The sequence below is a fragment of the Miniopterus natalensis genome, chromosome 13, assembly GCF_054644295.1.
Source record: "Miniopterus natalensis isolate mMinNat1 chromosome 13, mMinNat1.hap1, whole genome shotgun sequence".
In the NCBI taxonomy this organism is placed as follows: domain Eukaryota; kingdom Metazoa; phylum Chordata; class Mammalia; order Chiroptera; family Miniopteridae; genus Miniopterus; species Miniopterus natalensis.
In genome coordinates this window covers 18,476,447-18,500,413 of record NC_142093.1, presented here as the reverse complement: position 1 = coordinate 18,500,413, position 23,967 = coordinate 18,476,447, and the positions used below count along the sequence as shown (strand labels likewise).

Genomic DNA, 23,967 nt, shown 5'->3' with positions numbered 1-23,967 from the left:
GCACCCCGAGGATTGCTGGAGTGGGTAAGAGACTCAGAAGGCTGCTCCACCCCCTCTGAGGGGAATCCCCACTTCCTTCCCTCTCCAACCTTTTCCTTCTGCCCCACCCGCTCTCCTCCCCCACTCCCCACACCTCCTCTAGGTAAAAGTGGGGGAGAGCTTTCCTCCCACAAGTGTGCCCTGGCCTGTGCCCAGCTGAGTCAACAAAAATTTATTGCGTACCAGCTTTGTGTAAGACTAGATTAAGCCCCTTTCAGTATCTACCATCTGCACAGCTCACTGAGCATGAGGAACATGGGGAGCACTGGAGATCTTGGCCCCCAGTATATGTCATCAGTTTGGCTCAAATAAACTCTTCCTTCTATCGACAAAAAAAAAGAAAGAGGAACATAACACTTTGAAAACATGTATTGTAGAAATGCTGAATAATAATGATAGCTAATAATAACCCATCAGCCGAAGAAGAAAGCAAACTTTACTAAGATGGGTAAAATTACCTGAGGAGCACAATAAATCTACTGAACAAAGCGAGTCAGCAGCCACACCCTTGCGCTATTTTGTAAAAGTGGTATCCTTTATTCACCTTGAAGTCACACCTGGCATTCGAAGCCTCTGTTTCTCAAACACAAGGCCCTTGAATGCTTTTCCTCTTTAATATACATGAAGCATTGTCTTTCGCTGGGATGATTTCAAGTTATGGGCTCTTTTCTCAACAAGATCAAGTAAAAAATCATGACTACAGAAGAAATATACAACTTTAACGTAGACAATGAAGGCATTGAAACAGAGATTTTGCTTACCTTTGTTCAGCCATTAATTCAAATGGAGACTGCAGCCAAGAAATCAACAGAAGGCTGAGGCCCAGTTGGCGTGGCGCAGCGGACCCATGAACCAAGGAGATCACTGTTCGATTCCAGGTCAGGGCACATGCCTGGTTTGCAGGCTGGATCCCCAGTAGGGGCGTGTGGAAGGAAGCCTATCAATGACTCTCCCTTATCACTGATGTTTCTAGCTCTCTCCCTCTCCCTTCCTCTTTCTGAAATCAATCAAAACATATTTTTTTAAAAAGAGGCGGCTGAATCTTGGAAAGGCAGCAATGGAAGAATTAGGAAAGGTCACCAAGAGCAAAGATATGTCACTGGACACCAAGGCTAAGATTATCCACACTCTCATATTCCCAATCACTATGTACAGATGCAAAAGTTGGAGCGTGAAGACAGCTGATAGAGAAAAAATTGATTCATTTGAGTTATGGTGTCGGAGGAGAGCTCTATGGATACCTTGGACCACCAGAAAGACCACAAGGGGGTCCTAGAACAAATGAAGCCTGAAACATTGCTGGAGGAAAAAATGACAATACAGAAGTTGTCCTATTTCGAGTGCGTCATGAGAGGGCCGGGTTCTTTGAAAAGACAATAACACTGAAAAAAAAAAGAAGGCAGCAAGAAAAGAAGGCCAACTATGCGATGGATTAACCCCGTAAGAGAGGCCATAGGCATCAGTCCACAGGAACTGAACAGGGCTGCTGAAGACAGGCGTTGTGGCCAGTGCTCATGCATAGGGTCGCCAGGAGTCAGAGCCCACACAATGGCCTGTAACACACACATTGACACATAAAATTATTCATCACATAGTCCATGACAGATTGGGGATTTTTTTTAATGCCCTTCACTGAAGATGAGTTGAGAAGCATTGTTCGAGATAACTTTTCATAGTCTACCAAATAGTTGCATTAATTAAAAAAAACAAGCAGACTAGGAATGCTCATTCCATATGGGAACAGAGTAAAATACTGGGAGCAGTGCCCTGGCTGAATGGGGAAAGGAGGAGAGAATCACTTTTTTCTTCTTACCGGTGAGTCTAAGCCATTAAAATCCACCTGTGCCCATCGATAGTTTATATTGCTCTAATCCAGAGGTTTCCAAACTTTCTCGATTCACAGCAGCGTCATGTCTCAGTAATTTTCTCACAGAGCCCCTAGGCCAAATGAAATGCCTAACAGAAATATCATTTATGCAGCAGTTAGGCCCTAACAACTTAGCTGTTTGAAAAAAACAATATATATAATAAAATGAAAGAAAAAATTTTTTTATTTTATTCTTAACCACAGTTGCTTATAACAGGATGTGTATGCCAATTGGGCACTGAACATTTTCTCAAATATTGGAAACTGTGTAACCACCTGTAACCTTTTGGTCCATGCTAATTTTTCAATTGGTACTTGCATTTTATAACAACAGCTGAAAACCCCACTTCTCAAAGATAAGACATCTCTGAAAGGAATGGAGAACAATCTAATGTTGAAACTAGGAGCTGCCTTGACCTAGTAGTTCATTCACTTGGTGTCCAACAGATGTCAAGCATTACCATGCACTCCTCAACGTTTAACATGTGCTGCAGCGCCCCTCGGAGCTTGCTGTGGTGTCCTGGGCACAGTTTGGGACTCATGGCTCTATTCCTTTTCTATTTTTGATTCTGTTCCCTCAGTTGCAAAATTATAAGCATCTACTTTAAGTGGCTAACACTCAAGAAGCTGTGTATTCTTCCCTCCTCTGTTCTTTGTCTATGATGAAGGTTATAGAAGACAGGACAGGCATCCCAAATATGTGCCTCCAGAGAACATAACAAAACCTTTGGCTCTGTTGTATATTTAAATAAGAATACAGTTTTCAACTATTTTAATTTTTTAACAATCAGATCAAGACAGAGCAGTACAAAAATATGTATAATTTTGTACCTTTCCCACTAATTTTTAACCATTCTCAATCACATTGTAATCTAATCCTGATTTTTCTATTTAATTGTATTATTTCACTTACTCTAAATTCCTGTCATTGTAGTTAAAAGTCCCTTGGATAATGTAAGTGGCTCTGATAGAAGTACTTTGGGACTTAAGCATAGCTTGAAATTAAAAGCCTTTTTTTTCCATCTGGGTCAATACCTTTTCTTCATTATTACTGTTGTCATCATCATCATGAACTATTTATCCTGTTTGGCTGGTGCCAACAGTTGGAAAGATGGCTCCCTGTCTCCTGTTTCTAGCTTCTCTTCCGGCTCATTTTTTATAGGCAGAGCAAAGGAGAGCGAGAGGCTCTTATGTCTCATATCTTCTGCAAGATTGTCTCTTCCCAGCAACAACAAAGAAGTCTCAGTCTCTCTCTCCCCCCTCCCTTTTTATGAAGATCTCTTAGCTTCTTTTATCTTCTTTTTACTACCAGCTACACACAGTTGATACAACCTGCCTCAGATATTAACGTGCTGTCTTACCATGGAGACGACATTCCCTTTCCATGGGTAAACCCAAGCTTATCAGAACATACTCTTTAAACTCTCTTTCCTAATGAACAGAACACAATTTTAGACAGTGGCGCAGAGCGGCTTTGCACTCAGGGATGAGAATCTGGTGCCAGGGCTGGCCCGGGAGAGCAGTGCCCTCCACTGCGTTCCCGTTTCCCCGGCCTGATGTGGAACTTCCCACTTCTTCCTTGCTGGAGCTTTTCTGTCAACCAGACGTCAACAGATATACTGGATTCTTTATACTTTAATCCGTTTAACATTTGAAAGTGCTGAAAGAGTTAGGCACATTACTCAACCCCGTATGGCTACTTTCTGCTTTCTGACGATGGGGGCGGGAGAATTAACTGGATACCTGTTTGGAGCAGGTACCCCAGCAGCCACCTGGCTGTATTTGGAATCCAGCTGGCACACAGCCTTCAGGGGGAAGGCTGACTTTCGGTGTTCAGGAAAAATTAAAAGCCTAGGAAAAGTACAAGCCCCTGGGCCAGAACAAAGCTGAATGATGGTTCCTTCTGAGGGAAGAGGTGGGAGTTTTTTCTTGCCTTGCTCCTGGGGATAGAAATGAAGTCACAACTTTTTTGCAGCAGTGACTAATTCCTCTTCAGAGGGCCTCCTGCTTTTGCAGAGCTAATTTAATGAATGGTACATGAGAGGTCTCTCCAAGTGAGAGCCGATAGAGGAGGAAACAGGGAAAAAGTACAACCGAGTCCCTAACCGTTACCAGCGTTGTAAAACAGGAGGAAATTTTCAGAAGCCAGAAGAGGAACCAGGCCTCCCCCAGATCTCCCTCAGACACGTTTTCTTCCTGACTCACTGGGTTCCTTTAGGAAAGCCTGGCGGCAGGCAAGGGAGCCAGCCTTTTCTGGCAATATGGGGCATTCTGACTTCAGATTCTGCAAATCTTCAAGAACAGACACAGCGTGCTAGTGTTCCAGGCTGGAGGCCAGCAGCCGAAGAAGCGCGTCAGATGGTTGGTGCTGTCAGCCAGAGACCCAAGGACTTTCCTGGGGCTGCACCTCTCCGGAAGTTTGAAGATGTCGGCACAGGTTTGCCTTCTGAAACGTGCAAATGTCACCAGCCGGGAGTGGCAGATGCCAAGAGGCATCTGAAAACAGATCTCCATCTGGTAATGGGTTAGGCTTCCCGGGGATGGGACGCAGATTAGAATAGTTTGAAACAAAGTGACGGAAGCACCAGTCTTGGCTTTTCACATGTTGTTATGGCCTCTGGGTCATTTCCTGCCTTTGGAATTTACTTCCTTTCCAGGTTCAACAAAACCAGATGACCACGAGAAAGAGGCTGGGATTTTTCTTTGCCTTGGGGTCCAGTGGAGGGGCAGCTCCGTGCCTGGGAACTTGAATCTCCGTGGTGGTTGCCTCCTCCTGTGCTCACACTGAGCCCAGGAGGGTGTCAGCCTTAGGAATGGAGCAGTAAATTAGGGAAGGGAGCCACCTCCAGTTGAGTCAGATGAATCCCTTTGTTTCTAGAAAACAAAAAGGGAAAGAATAGGTGGTGACAGGTGCAAATGATGCTTTGTGGAAGGGAGCTCTTACTTCCCAGTGCCCCATTCAGGGAGGCAGTCCCCCTTCGAGGAAGGAAGATGAAACCAGCTCCACACGGCCCCACCCCTAACCTGCTGGAGTCAGCCAGTGGGCCAGTTAGGACAGTGACATTCGCTACACAGTAATGTCCTGCTTTCTTTTACTTCATTCATATTTATCTTCCACAGAAAAGAATAAGGTAGCAACACTGTCTTCTTGGTAGCATTTCTGTGCTCACTTTTGGGTACTTTGGAGATGATGTGTGTCTTTATTGCAAAATCTCTCTGCAGCCCCCAGGATACGCTGGATACCCCTGCAGTTCTACAGGCAGAGACCCTCACCCCACCCCAGAAGCCAAAGTGAACCCTCTCACTCCAAGGGCTACAGCAGCCAGTTAAAACTTAATGCGGAAGCTGCTGCCACTATTGTGTGTCTAAGTCTGAAAGATTTGTCTCTTTAGAGAGTGACCCACGGTCACACATTCCTTCTGAAAATCCAGCTCGTGCAGCCCCTGCTGTCTGGAGGAAGCTTGTGGAGCCCGTTCATGTCCAGAGCCCACCTCTCACTAGACTGAGAGATCCGAGTTCACAGTTTCATTTATTTATTTTGTTAACCCTCACCCAAGGATTATTTTTTCCATTGGTTTTTAAAGAGAGTGGAAGGGTTAAGTGGAAGGGAAGGAAGAGAGAGGGGGAAAAAAAACAAAAAAACATCGTATGTGAGAGATACATCGATTGGTTACCCCCTGCACATGCCCCGACCAACCTGCAACTCAAGCACGTGCTCTTGACCAGGAATTGAACCCATGACCCTTCAGTACACTCTAACCACTGAGCCACACCGGCCAGGGCAGAGTTCACAGCTTTAAAGGAAGGGGCCCTCTTTGCCCCAACCTTGTCTTAGCACCTCACTAACCTGGCAGCAAGTGTTCAGTCAGTGCAAAGGAAGTGGCAGCTGGTGACCAGCTTTTATCCTGGCTACCCAATCCCCAGAAATGAGAACCAAAACTCCCCCGCCCCCACACCTTGACAGAAGGTCAGGTTATTACTGTGCTCAAGAGTGAATCAAACTGACCTTTCCAAATCACACTGCCTCATCGGGTATCCGCAGAAATGGTCTCCTGTGACATTTCACAGCGATGGTTCCAACAACATTTAAGAAGTTCCAGGGGAAGGAAGTAACTAGGAACAGAGTTGGCTCTATAAATAGGCAGGGTCAGAAACACCTGCAGGGTATGATTTCCAAAGCACCAAGAAGTCTGCTCAAGGGCCCCAACTTTCCCCCACTAAAGACCACTCCGGAAGATTAAGACATTCTGTTTCCATGTAAAAGTATAACATGGGGCTGGTAATTTTGGAAACCATTGCATTTTAAACTTCAGTGAGTCTGACTGCACAGGTGCATCAAGGGCCAGGAATCTGCATTTTTATCAAGCCCACCTGCAGATGTTGGTGCAGGTGATCTATGGCCCATACTTTGGAAAACTCTGCTGCAAAAAATTGTGAGTCATTGTCACACTAGCATGGAGTAATTGTCGATACAGGAGAGCACTGTACCTGAATTCCAGGCCAGGTGTTGGCACTCTGACTGTGGGCAAAACAAGTTAATTCTCCAGGGCTGAAAGCCTTAGGACCATATGGTGATCTCTAAAAGTTTAGTTGGGGGCTGGTTTCTAAATTATGGCTCAAAAGCCTGCAAAGTATGAGGGTTGTCCCCAACGGTAAGAGGGTCCAGGACTTCTCCAGCATGCCCTGTACACTCACTGAAGCTCTGCAGTGCAGAAAACTCTGGAAACACAGAGGACCCTCTTGTCCCAGGACTGCAGTCCTGCTGTCTGAGGTCTTGGGGTACAAGAACCACAATAGATACATCTCTTTTCTTTGCCTTTAGTAATTTACAAATAGGCAAAAAGGGAGAAGATTTATTTAGTGCTTTATATGCATTATCTTTTAAATTTTCAAATAACCATAGTATCATTGGTCTCATATTAAAGATGAGAATTGAGATTCAAAGAGGTTGAATAACTTGCCCAAATTCCCAAGGTCACATGGCTACTGTATGCTTGAGCTGCAGTCTGGACTCTTGCCTGTCAAGGTGCAAGTTCAATGTTCTCTCCACAAAACTATTCATAACTAAAAATTTTGCTATGGCCATTCTGAAGGCCTAGATGTTTTGAGACCCTCAAAATAACCTTGCCTCTCCCTGACCTGTTATCCACACCTGTTATCCACACCTGTTACCCACTCTGCTTCAGAATCTTCCCATATCCTTGGTCTTTATTGCATCCCTGACCTCTAACCCCTCAGCCGTGCTCATTTCTTATCCTCATGACTTCTTGACCCCCAGGGATAAACTATGCCACCACCTCTGCTGGGCCCAGGGGTACTTTTCTAGTCTGCAATTATTCCAGTCACTGACTTCAAGACCAGTGGTTTTCATAGCTTGAGAATTCCCAAATGCTTAAGAGGCATCTGTGTACTAACTGAATTGAAACCCCTCCCCCTTCCTCTCCCCCTCCCCTTCTACCCTCTTCCCACCCCAGGTCTCTTCTCAAATCAAGGCATAAATGCAGGAAACCTGAGTCAGCCCATACCCTTCTATTAGCCCCCTCAAACCTCAACTTCCTAGTAACAGAGATTATTCTGGGGTGCTGGGCACCCCCTAGTGGGAGTAATGGAGAGAGAAGAGAGACTGCTTTGACGCTGTTCTCAGTAACCCACCCACCCCCAGCTTCTGCCCCTCCACAGAGGCCTTTGCCTTCCAGCCCAATCCACTGTTCCTGGAATGATTCATTCTTCCCACGATGATCGGGCCTTTTGCTTCATAAAGACCTCCCTGAGTTTATGGACATAATGAACTAAAATTAAGCAGAAGGCAATTCAGGCAGAATCGTAGGGAAAAGGTCCTATGGAGAGAGCTCTTGAAACCCTGAAATTCCTTATAAGGCAAACTGAGTGAGACCTAACAGCACTCAGCAAAACAGTAGAGAATATCTTGGAAGGATATTTTGGGAAGTGAGGAGGATGAGGGAAAGGCTGCCTTTCTGGCTTTAAGATACATGTTAATGCCCACATCTGACACCTTTAGCCTGATTTCAAGACTTATCTTAATGCCTGGTGCTATGTCTTATCCCTTCTCAGGACAAGGGAACACCCAACATTTAACCATTTTGGAATAAACAGACGAAGCACTCTCCCAGCAGAGGGGCAGCCCATCTGTGGATGTGGGACATTCTGGACATTTGTCACTGTCCCTCCCTCTTTAAAGACCATGACCATAACCCCCCATGACAGGGCATGAGCCCTATTACGTTGTAATCAATAAACCATTTTCTGAGTACCTACAATATACAAGGCTCAGGCCAACCTGATCTTAAGCATTTTCTGCCCACACCTAAAAGATAGGGAGAGCTAGCATATTTGAGTGCAAGCGCTAAGAATTCTGGGCATATTCAGAGTCCCGATTTTAGCTCAGTAGCTGATCATCTGCTCACTGGACAGGGGTCAGCCAATCTCATCCTGCAGCCCAATGCCTGTCCCTAGGAGATGCTACAATTACACAGCATGCCACCTCCATATGACTTTGGTTGCTATGGTCTTACCTGTTCCTGGGTTTGAGGCATCGACTCATTAGTGCCCATTCATGTTGGCCATCTCTGATAAGTTCCCTGAAACCCTGCTCATAACGCTAGCAATTCCAATGCAGGATTTTCTCTGCGATGGCTGCTGCCTCATCTTGAGCCTAGTTGCTTAGGCAGTCTAATCTCACAACTGCTTACAGTGTTTATCCCTTTCAGAGCCATTTGATGATGTTCATCTCTCTGACAACCAAGAACCTGGGAAGAATCTCTCCCCTCAGGCACTTCCATTTTTGTGTCCAGATTGGCAGCCTTCCCAACTCACCAGAGGCCTCACAGAATGAAACCCTCTGTGGAGGGTTAGAGGAAAAACTGGACGTAAGTTCACTGGATATCTGGGGGAAAGAAGAAAGGTCAAGATGCTCCAGCTTGGTTGGCCTCTCTGACAGAGGCCTGACAGCAGAAGCTGGGGCTCCTTCCTGCATAACTTGGGCTTGAATTAAAGGCATTTTTTTAGTCCAAAGACTTCTGGCCTCCACTCTGAATGGAACACTCAAAGGGCAGAGTAAGGTCCCCAGCTGGCAGGAAGGACACACTGGCCCCCGGGGCTCCAGTGCCTTGGCCAACCTGGAAAGAAGGCACAAAGGCTGTGGTGCGTCAGCGAAGCCACCTGGAGTGCTTCTGTCAGTGTGAACTGTCCTCATTCATGTAAGCTGGCCCTGGCTTTGTAAGAAAGGGCAGTAATGTGTTTATGTGCTCAGAGGAGAAAGCCTTCTGGAGAGAGAATGAGAATTGAAAGCAACAAACCCAACTAGTGTGGCTGCTTTGGGTGGCTGGGAAAGAAGGAATCCTCAGACAAGGGCCCCCCTCTTCGCCCCCCTCTCTGACAGTTAGAGATAAGGGAACTTTCACTACTTCTGTTTCTATTTTAGGAGAAATAAAAAGCAAATCATAAATCTAAAGATGACGGTCCATTCATCTGGGGAGAGAATTAAACAAGCTGTTACATTCCAAACAGATATTAGGACTGCTGAAGTGCAGACTTTTAACCTGCCAGTGGAAATGTTTCTTTCCTGAAAGTCACCATCGATTAGACACCAAAGATAAGGTTCCAAAAAAATTACTTTTCATGCAAGTGAAGAAGCATTAATTTGGGCTGTCTGTAGTGAGCTGGATTCCAAGAAAAAGTAAAAGGTGAACAAACAGAGCAGTTATGGGAAATTCAGGAGCATGATTTGTTGATAAAGGTGAAGAGACAGTGGTTCAGCTGACCCAGAACTGCAACAAACCGAAATCAATGGTTTTGCAGCTTGGGAGGTGCCCAGAAGGGAAAGAGCCCCTGGTTCAGGCTTTAGAGAGCCAACATTGAGCTCCCAAGGCAGTGTGGAGGGGGGAGGGGGGGCAGGTCTGAGCTGTCCGCCAGTGCCTGCAGCAAGTTAGATATGTCTGTGCATTATCTGCTACTATCCCCAAGGGGAGGAAGTTATGTGCCAGCTGGAGATCTCCCAGAAGACAAGCATGTAGCTCTTGGATGAGGTCCAAGGAAGCCAGGTGAGGGCTTGAACTCTGGCCAGAGAAGCAGGGTGTGTACACCTGGGGAAGCTGGGTGGGAGTCTTTAGACTACACTCAGGCTGGGGAGAATGGGGTGTGGTGTTTCCATGAAGAGTGGGTGTGAACATTCCAGAGCCTGCATACTGTTTATGGAAGACGCTTCAGTAAATACAGAACACAAGTTCCTCTGGCTGTCCTGCAACCTTTTCTCCTGCTGAGTTTCTGGTTCTTTTAAAGCTACAACATAAAGTTCTCAATAAAGTTGGACTAAGACACAGACTGGAAGCCATACCAGATCTGCAGCACAGAGCCAAGGAGACAGGCAAACCCTTGGACTTGAAGTAGGTAGCTGTGCTTCTGAAGCACAGTAAGGGGCGTTAAAGGAAGCACTCTCAGTCTTCATCCACTTAATTTTCCTCCTCTCGCTTCTGGGAAGTCTGTAAGCCACTCTATGGTGTCCTTCTCACCTTTACTTTCCTTCTTGCCCTTGACCACGTATTTCCAGTGGTCAGCTACAGCCAGTTCGGACCACCTGCCAACTCTGTGTTCAGCTTACCACCAGCCATGGTGGGAGTATTTACATTATAGAAAGAGCAAACGCTACCTAACAGAGCTTTATTTATTTTTTCTGGATAGCCAGTTGTTTCACATTTACCAGTACAATCTGCCTGTAACTAAGAGTTTTTTCATGGAAGAGGAGGCAGTGAACTGAAAAACAATGTAAGAAGTTTGTGGGGCAAGTGGCGAAGCCCAGAGTGTCCAGAAGGAAGTGGTGGGTTGCCAAACTTGGCTCTGCCCACCTCACGAACACACACAACCCACCCCTAAGACAAATCCTGGATTCTATACTTAACAGTTGCTCAATAAGACCTGCTCTTGTGTCCACAATGACATGTAGACATTGTTTTCTGTTGATTTGGGAGGTTGTTTTATCTTCCCAAATAAAAGAGAAGAGGTTTATGGGGCAGGGTATAATAACCCAGGTACAGCTTTCGGTCCTTCCGCTGGGCAGCCGTTGAGGAGCAGCAGCCATGGCTCTGTGCTACTCCATGGCCGTGGCCTCAACAAGGGCCACAAGGCAACCAAAAACGTGAGCAAGCAGAGGTCCAGGGGCCGCTGTGGGTACCTCACCAAGCACACGGAGTCGGTGTGGGGCATAATCCGAGAGGTGTGTGGCTTTGGCCCCTATGAGTGGGGCATCATGGAGCTGCTCAAGGTCCCCTAGGACAAGAGGGCCATGAAGTTCACCAAGAAAAGGGTGGGGACACACATCCATGCCAAGAGGAAGAGAAAGGACCTGAGCAATGTCCTTGCAGCCATGAGGAAAGCAGCAGGCAAGAAGGACTGAGCCCCATTCCCTCTGTGTGTAATAAAACCTGTTCAGAAAAAATAACAACAACCTAGGTACAGAGTGTTTTTCCTATTATGGATTTAAAGTGTTTTCACATAGATTCAATTCCTCTTTTGCTCTTCCAGCAGCCCATATAACAGTATGTGCTCCCCTTTCCCTATATGTGCTTCCCATTGACCTTTGCACTCAACATCTTATCTCTTGCAAAAATATCCCTGAGCCGGGTAATTATCACTTCCTCTAGAGTACAGTTTTTTAACTTTAATGTACATACAAATCAGCAGGGGAATCTTGTTAAAAAGCAGATTTGCATCCAGTAGGTCTGGCTGGGACCCAGGTTTCCCCATTTCTAACAAGCTCCCAGGTGCTGCTGTTGGTCAGCAGGTCATTCGTTTAATAGCTCTGGACTGGACATGTTAATCCATCTGCCTCTTCTCCTTTAAGAAGCCCCACTATGCCTCTGGAAGGGACAGTCTTCACAGGAAATTGGACCAGTAATGGAATCATAACCAAACAACCAAATCCATATGACAGGTGGGGTTAGATTCTCTTTCAGGAACTTGAACTAGAATGCTACCCTAGCCTGGGTTCCCCACAAAGCAGGGCCTGAGATAGATGTTTGCACATAGTAATTTATTTGGGAGTCCCAGAAAACAGGAAAGCAGGATATGGGGAGTGTAGATGAAAGGAAGACAAACCAGTACACGCATGTGTGATTGAACTGATGACGCCAAAGGGCACCAGGTGCTCAGTCCTGTGGGACCTGGGACCTGCTAATGGGCCTTCAAATGCTCTCAAACATTTACCCAGCCTTTCCTGAATGAAAATCCTGAGTAACTGCTTGATAACCTTTATTTTCCAATTTCCAAATAATGACTTGATTCCTTAGCATCCTCTAAAAGCCACCAATAAATTTTACGTAGTATGATTATGAACTCGTGGATGATAAAGATTGCATGCAAAGTATTTAACACACGTTACATAGCAAGTCCTCTGCAAAAAGCCACTGCTATTATCACTCTTTTATTATTACTACATCCTCATGAATTTTCCTATTATAGTGGACCTGCTTGCTCATGTAGAACACCAACACCCACAGGCTTCTTTGGGTTTAGTTAAAATTCCCAATCTTGGCTTACACCCACCCACAGCAACCTGAGAGCCAATCTGACACCCCGTTGGGTCTGTTCTGTTACAGGAGTGGGCAAACTATGGCCTGTAAGTCAAATCCAACCTACTGCTTGTTTTTTTCAAATAAAGTTGTTTTGGAATGCAGACACATCCATTCATTTACAAGTTATCTATGGCTGTTTCAGTGCTACAACACCAGAGTTGAATAGCAAAGCCTAAAGTATTTTTAGTTTTGTTCTTTAAAGAAAAAGGTTGTCAATCCCTGCTCTATTCTACTCACAGACTATGCACCAACTCCACGCAACAACCTCAGGATGGGTTATTGATCACCGAGGAGACCAGGTAAGGGTTGGAATGAATCACTGCCACCTCTTTTCATTAGAAAAACAATTCCAAGCACTATTAGTAGAAAAGATGTCGATTCAACCCTTTAAGAGCCGAGCTTTATATTAACCTTCTCTGAACCAGACTAGTTACATAGCCCATCACTTGGCAAAAGTCCATTCAACAACCAAACATTGATAGACACTTTTTTGTGTAACAATATTAGCTTGAAAACAGAAGACTACTGCTAAAGGAATCTTCCTCTTATTAAGGGATTTTATCAGAGTACTCTAAAAATAAATTAGCCTTTCAAATAAGAGTAAATATAGATAGAATTCATCACTTTCATTTTCTCCACAAATATCTCTGACATGTTAATAACCACCTAATGAGGACAGACACCGGATGAATATTTATGATGGCCATGGTTGATGCATATGATCCATGAGCTACGCATTTGGTACTGGATTTCAGAACAGAGTCATGAGATATGGTTCGTCATTGTCATTGAATATGCATTGAATGACCAATTTATATTAGGCCCTCGACAATGAGAACGCCCATGCCCATACTCACATGGAACTTTCGACTTCTTTTGTGAAACAGTCTTTCAGAGCAGAGAGACAGGAAGTTATTTGAGAAACCCAGCTCTGACTGAATAACACAGATGCTCTTATCACACTCAGGGTCAAGCTTCAACAGGCTTCTGAAAACAGCCCAAGCCTTAAAGTGCTCAAAGGGCCAGTGGGGAGGGAGTGTTTGCTAATTATAGTGGTTTTTTATTATGAAAACAGTATTTTAAAAATTTCACAGAAAACTTTCCTGTATCCCTGGACCTTAATACAGTTGTTTTCATTTTTATGTAACCTCATTTAGTCTTCAACCAAATGCATATACACGTTCACATACGATTAACTGTCAATGAGAGTTCATCTATCGTGAACAATATTTAAAACATGCATGAGGTTTATCCACAGGATGTTCACCACTGAGGTACCAGTAACACTGCATATTACAGCTTCAAGTGGCTCTGGAACCTCTCTGCACACTGGCATCTCTCGGTAATTTTTAAAAAAATACTGATGTAGCCTCACCTGCCCAACATCTTGATTTCATTAGCCTGGGTTGGGTATTATTTTAAAGTTCCCCAGGTAATTCTAAAATGTGGATCTAGCCAGATGCCCTGATGTTACAGGTCAAATACTGAGGCCCAAGAGTGCACTTCAAGCCTGCTGCCCTTTCCCCAGCCAAAAGCTTCCTGAAATCACAGTAAATGAACAGTTGGTTGAGACCCTATATGAAAAGAAAAATACTGAGCTTTCCTTAGATGAGCAGGTGGGGGTGTATTCCAGGGTTCTGAGAAAAGGAATTAGGAGAATAAAGCTTTCTTGCAATAGTCAGGATCTACCTCGCTATTAATTTGGGGGTTGATGTCAATCCTTAATCAGAGCTGTACCTTTGGCCTAGTTACTATACAGTGTCCAGATGTTTGGGATTGTGTTCTCTCAGCCATCCAGTCCTCAGTTTAATATTCAACAGGATGACCACCATTATTTAGAATTCTCCTGGGGAAGTAGGCTCCAAAACCAAAGATTTGACACACTCCCTCTTTGCTCTTTTCCATGTGGTTGGAGTTAAAAATGCTTCTGTGTTGTCTCTTTCCTTTGGGAATTTCCTCTGGAGCTGGAGATTAATCATTATGCAAATATTAAATAGTTTGAAAGTTCGAGAAAGGAAGGGAATTTGTCTAAGCAATCCTGTTGTGGTAGTTTAAATGAAAGATAAACAGCTGTTGTGTTTTGACCTGCATTCTAATTCTACTGTGCAGTTTGTATGATATGAAATTATATTTAAGTCTTCTTTGAGATTTATGTGTACCTTTGCCAAAACCTCTGTGTTCCCATAAATCTCCAAATATATCGACCATCACCCAGCCCGTTTGCACTCCCTCCCAGACCTAAAGGCCGTTCTGGGAAATGACAGATTAAAACATTTCTCTCTCAGAATGTTAGTATGACTGAGATGTTATTTAGATTTTTTAAATAGCCTAAATGCCTGGGGTGATCTGAAAGGAAATGCTGCAGAGTCTCATGTTGCCTAATAAATAGGGCAAGTCATGCTCACTCAGCCACAGCCCAAAGGGAAAAACAAAGTCCTCACTCTTATCCTGAAGGTCAGAACTCCTTGGCTTCACTTGTCATAGTTTCTCCTTTTATGCCTTCATGGATTTCTAAACAATAGACTGCTAGTTAATAATTCTTTGTGTTAAAATTTCCCTGCTTAAATCACTGTGTACTTTCTCTCTCCTGATCTGACCCATACTGATACCAGCCCTTGCTAGACACTGAGTTCTCCAAGAGCAAAGGACATGGGGTGACATAAGCAAGGCACACAGGTTCATGGAGTTATAGGGTCATTCAAGTGTAGGGTGGATGCCTGAGGGTGGGTGACTCCTTGAATGCTGTGCTCTAGGTCCCCTGTTTGCCTCATCCCTAGCCCAGGCCCTGCTGTGCTGTTTTCTTTCTCTCTTCTCCTTCCCCCATCCCCAGCCCCCACCCAACCTCTACCCCCACCCCCACCCTGAGTTTAGTCTAGCACATTCCAGAGATACTAGTTAGTACTTGTTATGGGCTGAATGTTGTAGTTCTCCTGCAAATTCATATATTGAAGCCCTAATCTCCAATGGGAGAGTACTTTGGAAACAGGGCCTTTGGGAGGTAATTAGGTTTAGTGAGGTCAGGAGGGTGGGGCCCTCATTTTGGGATTAGTGCCCTTATAAGAAGAGGAAGACAGAGAAAGATCTCTCTTTCCACATGCATTCACTAAGGAAAGGCAAGGAAGTGGGTCCTCTCCAGGAACCAGATCTGCTGGCACCTTGATCTTGGACTTCGCACCTCCATAACTCTGAGAAATAAATGTCTGTTGTTTAAGCCACCCAGTGATGGTATTTTGATATGGCAGCCTAAGCTAAAACAGTGCTCAATTAGCATTTAGTAAAGAACTGAATTAACTTCTCTCTCTTAGAATCATTTCTCTAATTCATCTTAAGAAAACAGTTGAGTCTAGAAGCAGTACAGCATGGTGTTCAAAAGTCAGATTTTAAAGTCTTGTAGACCCAGGTTCAATCCTAGCCCTACCATGACCCTGATCTAGTTACTCTCTGTGCCTCAGTTTCTTTAGCTGTAAAGTAGACATAATAATAATGTCTAGTTCATGAAGCTGTGGAAAGGATTAAATAAGATTATACATATAAGGGAATTAGCTCAATGCTCTCAAATATTAGTTTATAGTGTTGATAGCTGGCTAAAGTTACTCCTCAATAAATTAACCCCAAATTCCCCCTAGTCTGAGTCACAAAATGAAGAAATAAAGCCAAAAGCCAGTATGCCAGTAATTAGTCTTTCGAAGGGGGTCTAAAATCAGAAAGGTTGAACATTGTCTGTCTTTGTCCCAAGAGCCAAAAACTCAAAGTAAACAAGGTTTAGGAAGGAATGTAAAAAAGCATAGCAAATGGCATCAATCTCCTTTCCCATGAGAGGAGATTGGATTACAATATTCAATCTGTTCTTTTTTGTTTCCATTTCAAAAAGCTGAAACTTTATTCAAATTCAATTCAATGAGAAGGTTTAGTACCCCTTCCATGTTCCAGGAATTACGCTAATGAGCAAAGATTTAAGCAGCTAAAGGTCTGAGGTGTAGAGATAAGCATGTAAACAAAGCAAAGGTCGTTCTGAGTGACGGTTACTCTGTGGTATTCACTCATGGGCTCTGCAGGAGAGAAAGGGCAGGGACCTGGCAAGGTGAGAAAATCCTTCCCAGAGGTCGTATCTTTATTGCTACTGCACCTCAGAAGTGGAAAGGGAAGAATGGGAGTCATTACTTGAATTTTTCAAGACACTGGAGCAAGATGGTGTTTTGTCTAAAGCTAACTGTTAGTGCATTTGGTCATTTGGAACTACTAATATTGACAATGATGGCTATCACTTATTGAGTAGTTACTATATACTAGGTATTTGAATATGCTTTAATTCACTTTCAATTCAATCCTTCTATAAACCCTGGAAGATAGGAATTATTATCATCATTTTACAGATAAAGAAGCTGAGACTTCAAGAGATTAGGAAACTTTCAGCCAGAACAGTGGAGCTGAAGCCACCTTCCTCAACTCTGCTCTTGACCTCTACTGTTGACTTTGTCCAATTTCTAGGAATCTGTTTTCTGCTATTATACAAAATCACACAGGACCTATGGAGCATTTCTAAACCTAAACAAACCTGACCTAAATTTCTTCATAAAACACTGGCTATTAGAATAAGCCAGATTCAACCAGCTTTTATTCACAACTGAAAACTGCATTTTAACAGAAAAATAAATGTGCTACCCAAACCCAATCGACTTATTATATCACATCTCTAAAACAGTTCTGCCAGTTTATTAATTGCAGCTATAAAGAAAAACACAAAAAAATGTCCTTGGATTTTATACCATCCTTAGCCTGATAAGTAAAGCTCCCAGCACAGAGCCTGACACAGAGTGGGCAATCACCAAACACTGCTTCTGTCTCCCTCCCCTCCTCTGGTACAAGTAGTAGGAATGAAACAGGGAGCTGGGCAGGCAGGTCAGGAGAGAACTCCTATCCACAGACAACAGGATAAGAATTACAGGCTTATCACCCACAGCCATGGTTCATGGCCCTCTCCAAACTACCTCTTGAGAGATGCTGTTGCCAGTTACGGTTTCATCCAGGAACTGACCTTGGCCCAGAGCCTTCCATTCACTTGGCCAGAAACCCGCACACCAGAGAGGTCATTTCCAGCCAATAGATATATTCTCTCCATAGTCCTTTTAATCAAGACCTGTATTGATGTTGAAGATAAGCTCACTAAGAGTAGCCAAGGGACAGGGCTGGAAACTATGGGACTAGAATAGGAAAAATAGTCCACATACTATGGGAGCCCCCTGGGACAACTTATGAACAGCCCCAGAGAATGGCTTTCAGATGGAGGTTGGAGGGAAGCAGGGCACGTAATCAAGATGAATCAACGTAGATTCTGGTGCTCCAAAAAGTGAATTTGAGCATACATATCCTGACTGGGGAAGGAATGATAATGAGATGAAGAGATCTATATGCTGAGCACTCTGCCTGATACACAGAAAGTACTCAGTAAAGAAGAGATGCTGCCCGGGCCAAAGTGGCTCAATTGGTTGATCCCATGCGCTGAAGGGTCATAGGTTTGATTTCTGGTCAAGGCACATACCCAGGGTTTGGGTTCCATCCCCGATCAGTGTGTATAGGAGGCGGCCAATTCATGTTTCTCTCTCTCTCTCTTTCCCTTCCTCTCTCTAAAAGCAATGAAAAAATATCCTTGGATGAGGGTTAGAGAAAAGAAAAATAAAAGCTGCTGCTATTAGGATTTTGCTCTTTATCATTCGGACTAGTTTGTTAAGGATGCCCCACAAGCGCAGCGTGTCCGTGTATCTGAGGGGCTACAGAGGTGGGTACTGTGCTAGGCTGAAATGGCCCTTCCAAAGATACCAGGTCCTAATCTCTGGGACTGGTCAATGTTACCTTATTTGAAAAAAGAGATTTTGCAGATGAGATTAAGTTAAAGATCTTGAGATGGAGGAGATTATCCTGGATTTTCTGGGTGGAACGTAAATGCAATTACATTTCCTCTTAAGGGAGAGGAAGATTTCACAGATTTCACACACACACACACACACACACACACACACACACACACACACACACACACACAGAGGAGGGGAGAGAGAGAGGAAGGGAGGGAGAGAGGAGAGGAGGGGGCAATGTGAAGATAGAGCCGAGAGAAACTTGAAGATGGCTGGCCTTGAAGACTGAAGTGACGCAGCTATAAACCAAGGAATGCCAGCAGCCTCCAGAAGCTGGAAGATGCAAGGAACAGAATCTCTCCTGGAGCCTCTGGAGGAAGCACAGTCCAGCGAACACCTTGAATTCGGCCTACTGATAGAGTTTGGACTTCTGGCCTTCAGAACTGTGAGAGAGTAAATTTCAGTTGTTTCAAATGTGTGGTACTGCAGCCACAGGAAACAAATACAGGTACAAGTGTCTTTTCACCCTGTGCAAGATTCGGTCACCTGTTGTCCAGTGTGAGTCCTCGCCAATGAGTATTTATTAGCTTGTGCAGTTCCCAGAGCAGAGATAACAGCACGCTGATAACTCAGTTCTCTGGGTGGGGGTGTGGGGATTAAAAAGCCCTGATTTTCAGCAGATGCCAATTCTTGTGATACCAATACTCCCACTGTGGCCCAGTTTCGAAGGTTCAACATCTGACTGGCACTGTTCCTCAGTATTTAACAATCACCTCTCACACGTTGGAAGGAGCCAACTTCAGCACATACCCGCAGAGGTGCTCTAAAGCACTGGCAAAGTTGCTCTCAAACTGTACTGAGCATAATTTTATTTCTCCTTGATAATTCTGAGGAGTACTTTATGGTATTGTAGTTCCTGAGAGTCAACATGGGGAACATTAATTACTATTGCACTGTGTATGTGCAGAGGTGCCAATCCACAGCATTGTGGTGGGTGGCTTACCACACTGCAGGGCTGGGAAGGAAATGGCAGAACAGAATGTCCAATCTTCGTCAGCTGTGTGGTTTTGTTCCTTAGGGAGCTCTGGAAGCAATCCAGTGGAGACTATCGCCTTCATTAGGTAAATTTACTGCGGTATAAATAGTAATAGCAGTGACAGAAATCATAATCGTGTTCTTCCAAAGGAGTAAGGCTTTACAATTTTCAAAGTGAATTGGACTTTCACCTTCAGGAAAACAGAATAGAAGCTTCATCTCCAGAAACAAATGGAGTGTGTAAAATTCAGCCTGTCTGCTCAGCCCCACGCTGCTGACTTCTGAATAGCATTCCAGTTGTATATATCTGGGGCTTGGGAAATATTCCTGTTCCCGGGAAGAAAGTTAACTAAAACATATGACATCTCTGGCAAGAATCACAATTTCACACAAAACCTTTCTTGCAATAACTTCCTCTGCCTATTGCTTCCCCCGATGGAATCATTGTCTCCAGGGAAAGCTGGGATCGAAAATGACAACTCTGTTTAATCGAAGTGAGAGCTGGATACTGAATCCACCAGCTTGCTTTTCCTTCAGGAGGAGCCTTCATCTTAAGATCACTTTTTATGGGTGAGATAAAGTCTTCCAGATTTTTTTTTTCTTTTTGTTTTCAGAGTATGAAAGCATTTTATAACTTGAGTGAAAAAATTAAATACTACTCCTACAACTCAGCAGTGTTTCCTGTAGATAAACTATTATAGAGTATTTGCTATTACAGAGTATTTGTTTATGGAATTTGAGGTGGGGGTGCTCACTAGAGAGGGCTGGCAGAGATTGGTGGTTATGAGATTTATGCCTGAATTAGATTCTTTATGGGAATCAGTGCTCTCAAAGTTTAAATGTGCTACCTATGCCATATGTATGTAAATATATATAATACATATTTCTGGAAATAAAAGCAACACAGTTATCAGCCATCCTTGCTAGTAGAGGAAAGTCAAACCATTTCCACATGAAGAAATGAAGTCACCGCTTCTGTTTCAACACTGTCACGGTGCCTGCCCTTTCTGCTACCACATGTACGCGAGCTAGGATGTGAAGCACGTGATGCTGGACTTCACGGTGTGCCCGACGTAGGAAAGATTTTCAGAACATGTGTTGATCATCCCAGGGAATTTTAAGAGAAGCTTTGCAGTGCACATTTTCATGAGCCCAAAAGTTACTTCCTTCTATTGCAAAGCTATGAGAACACAAATGTCTGCCTATAACAATTTTAACTAGCACTTTCACACGACTGTGTTCAAGATCCCCTAAAAAGATTCTACTAATGAGATGTCAAATATACAAGGTCGTAAGAGGAAGAAAGAGACAGTATGGACAACTAATCCACAGACAATCCAGTTATGCCACCTCTTAAATTAGAACATTTAATTTCACCTATTACTCCAAGAATTCCATGTTCTTGCTCTTGGATAAAATTAGTAACAAAAAAATGAGATGATCAAAAGATAACAGGGGAAAAAAAGACCTGAAGAAATCATGATTTTGTAATATCCCCAGTCCCTGAAGAGTGGGGGGGGAGGACGATGACATGGGTTTTGGATTAAGATATAGACCAATGTTTTAATCCTGATTGTCCATTTACAAGATGTAGAATATCCTTGGGTAGTCCACCTAATTCCTCTGAGCCTTAATTTCTTCATTTCTTTTTTTTTTTTAATATATCTTTATTGATTTCATAAATAGATAGAAACATCATAGATAGAAACATCAATGATGAGAGAGTCATTGATCGAGCCCACAATGCAGGCATGTGCCCTGACTGGGAATCGAACCCCGATCGCCTGGATCCTAGGTCGATGCTCAACCACTGAGCCACGCCCGGCCGGGCAATTTCTTCATTTCTTAAATGGGATAATTACACCTAATTCATAAGATTTTTGAGAAGATATACAGTGGAAGCTCAATAATTCTAATTATCATCCAACATATAAGATTGGCTATGTAGTTTTCTTTGAGGCTCTAAGTGGATATGGATTTCTGTAGCTAATTTGAACCAGCGGATATGACTGTTATGAGAGACAGGAAGGCTCCCTCCATCCTATTCTTCTTTTGTACACTTTTGTCACCACCACAGGAGTCACCTGGCTGCAGGTAGGACTTCACTAAGATGGTCTGCATCATTCACATTTCTAATTGGATGGAGGATGCCCCAGAATTCTTGCCCTGCCCTGCAGCAAGAATTCACCCCCAAGGAAGTCATCTGGGAGTAGGGGGTGGAGGAACAGGTATCATACAGCAGCAAAAGGCCTTGCAGCTGACAACACAGGTTCTTTCGGTAACACAGGTTCCCACTCTATGTATCTTGTCCTGAGAGGCCGAACAGCGCAGTGATAAGGACCACAGGTCTTTATGTCAATCACATCTGTTTTCAAAGCCCGGCCCTGCCATATGTCACTTCAAAGCTACAATTTCCTAAACTGTAGATGACGATCATAACTGTACCCACCTTGTGGGGTCATTAGAAGAATTAATACAATCAGCCAACATATAGTGAGTATACTGAGTGCCGTCTCTATCCTGAGACAGCACTCAAGCCTTTAGTACTGTTCTAAAGACTTTGTGTATAATTTAACTAACTCGATTTCTCACTTCAACTCTGTGAAGCAGTATTATTTCCATTTTATAGATGTAGAAACTGAAACACAGTTTCCACTCGTTGCCCAAGGACCCAGAGCTTGGGTCTGTGTCCATGTTGTTAATGACTATGTAACCTAAGAAGAGTAAATGAATTAATGTATGTGCAATCTCTTAGCACAGGTGTCTGGCACTTAGAAACCAGTCCACATGTGGTAGCTAGTGTAGTATTTGTAGCCACTGTGTGCCTGAGCCTTCTGTGTGAATCCCTGTTCAGGTTGCCACTTGAACCTCTGTTGGATCTGTTCACAGCATTTGTAGTCCAACTAGAGTCACAATGCAGATTTGGGGGGGTCTGTTCTGGCTGAGTTTTCCTAAGTCATTGGAAACTTCAGTGGACAGCTGGGTAGACTGGCCAATTGTATTGGCAGTAATTGTAATTCATGCTCTGGGTAATGCAGCATTGATGTCACCAAACCATTAAGCAATCTGTTTTACTGGCAACTAACTTCACAACTGGTGAATCTTGGCAAAAATGTGGTCCTCATTTAGGTTAATAAATTTTTCTATGTGATAATTATCGATGTGGGTTATAAACTTGGTTACATAATTTGAAAAGAAATTGTTTTATGTTAATGGTGTGGAGGGGAGTGAGGAGAAAGGAAAAGTTAGAGGGTTAATGGTATAATTCTGCAAATATCTCAAGTTGGGACAGAGAAAACCAGATGACAGAAGAAGAAACTATTAAGGAAAATGCAATTGCATTCTTATTGGATATATTTTTAATCACCATTGAATCCATGTCTTACAGCTTTTCTGAAAAAGCAACTATCAAAAGGATCATAAAGTGATTCCACTCTGCATCAACTGTGTTTTGTCAAGGAAAGAATAGGAGTTCTCAGGTACTACCACCAGATGGGCTGGGATTTAAATTTCTTTTTGGTATTTATAGATTTGGGAGGGGCGGAGAGGCATTGATTTGTTCTTCCACTTATTTATGCATGCATTGGTTGGTTCTTGGTTGTGCCCTAACTGGGGACTGGAATGGCAGCCTTTCGGTGCATGGGGTGATGCCCAACCAACCGAGCCACAATGGCCAGAGCTGCTATTATCTTCGACTGGTTTTTCTTTGACTAAATTTCTGTGACCTAAACGAGGAAGCTTATTCAAGGTATTACCAGATGTTTCTTAGAGGGATTTTTTTTCACCCAAATTATATGTATCAATATTGTTTACTTGAGTGGAAAAAATTCTAGAATGAAGAATTGACTAGACTAAAATTAGTTGGGTAAAGTATCTGATCAGTTCAGAAAAAGAAAAAAACAGGGTTCGAAGCCTTTTCACCTTCTGCCTGTGGGTTCAATTTACTGCTCCCACCCTCTAATTTGTTTAGGTACGGAAACGTGGCCATTCTATTTCCAGTTTTTCCCAGGAAACACAACTATATTTTGAACTAGGGACAACTGGATTTAGAAAATTACTTTTGTACAAACAGAACTCATATAAAACTGGTTATTCAAATATCCAGTGACAGCATAATAAAAATTTAGGACCTTCATTTAATTAAATGCTGCAGTTTACTATTCCCTGGAAGTAGTTACACACATTTGGAAACTGCTCTTTCATGTATTTAAAATAGCATCTAACATCAAGACAGTAATTTATTAAGAAGTAGCTTGCTGATCTGAAAGTGCTGATGTGATTCTGAAATGTATTTAGGATGAATCCAACTCAATGAGGCTTAAATGCTTAGACTTGGAAAATAAGGAGCTTGTCATAGGCTTTTCATAGCCATCTCAAAATGTCAAATGAAGATAAACTACAGAAATCAGGACTACTGCTGTAATCAGAAAGGAACCTTCTCACAGGCTGAAACAAACTTGGAAAACAGATGAATGGAATATTAAACAATAAAGTCCGAGTAATATTACTTGTTCCCCTCTGATTAACGCCTGATGAGCACTGTGAGTCAAAATGTAAATGCATGCTAGTTATGTTGGACCTCACTGGT

At 43.4% G+C, this 23,967-nt stretch overlaps 1 long non-coding RNA gene and 1 pseudogene across 1 annotated transcript in view; one reads left to right on the top strand and one right to left on the bottom strand.

Annotated features, from left to right (window-relative positions):
- Positions 1-1,041: 1,041 nt before the first annotated feature.
- The window catches only part of LOC107541826 (uncharacterized), a 51,039-nt gene continuing 28,113 nt past the window's right edge, over positions 1,042-23,967 (bottom strand). The window contains exon 4 of the long non-coding RNA XR_015715550.1: positions 1,042-4,780. This is a non-coding gene — a long non-coding RNA (uncharacterized LOC107541826). The remainder of the gene's footprint in view (positions 4,781-23,967) is intronic.
- Positions 10,999-11,315, top strand: LOC107541825 (large ribosomal subunit protein eL36 pseudogene; annotated as a pseudogene).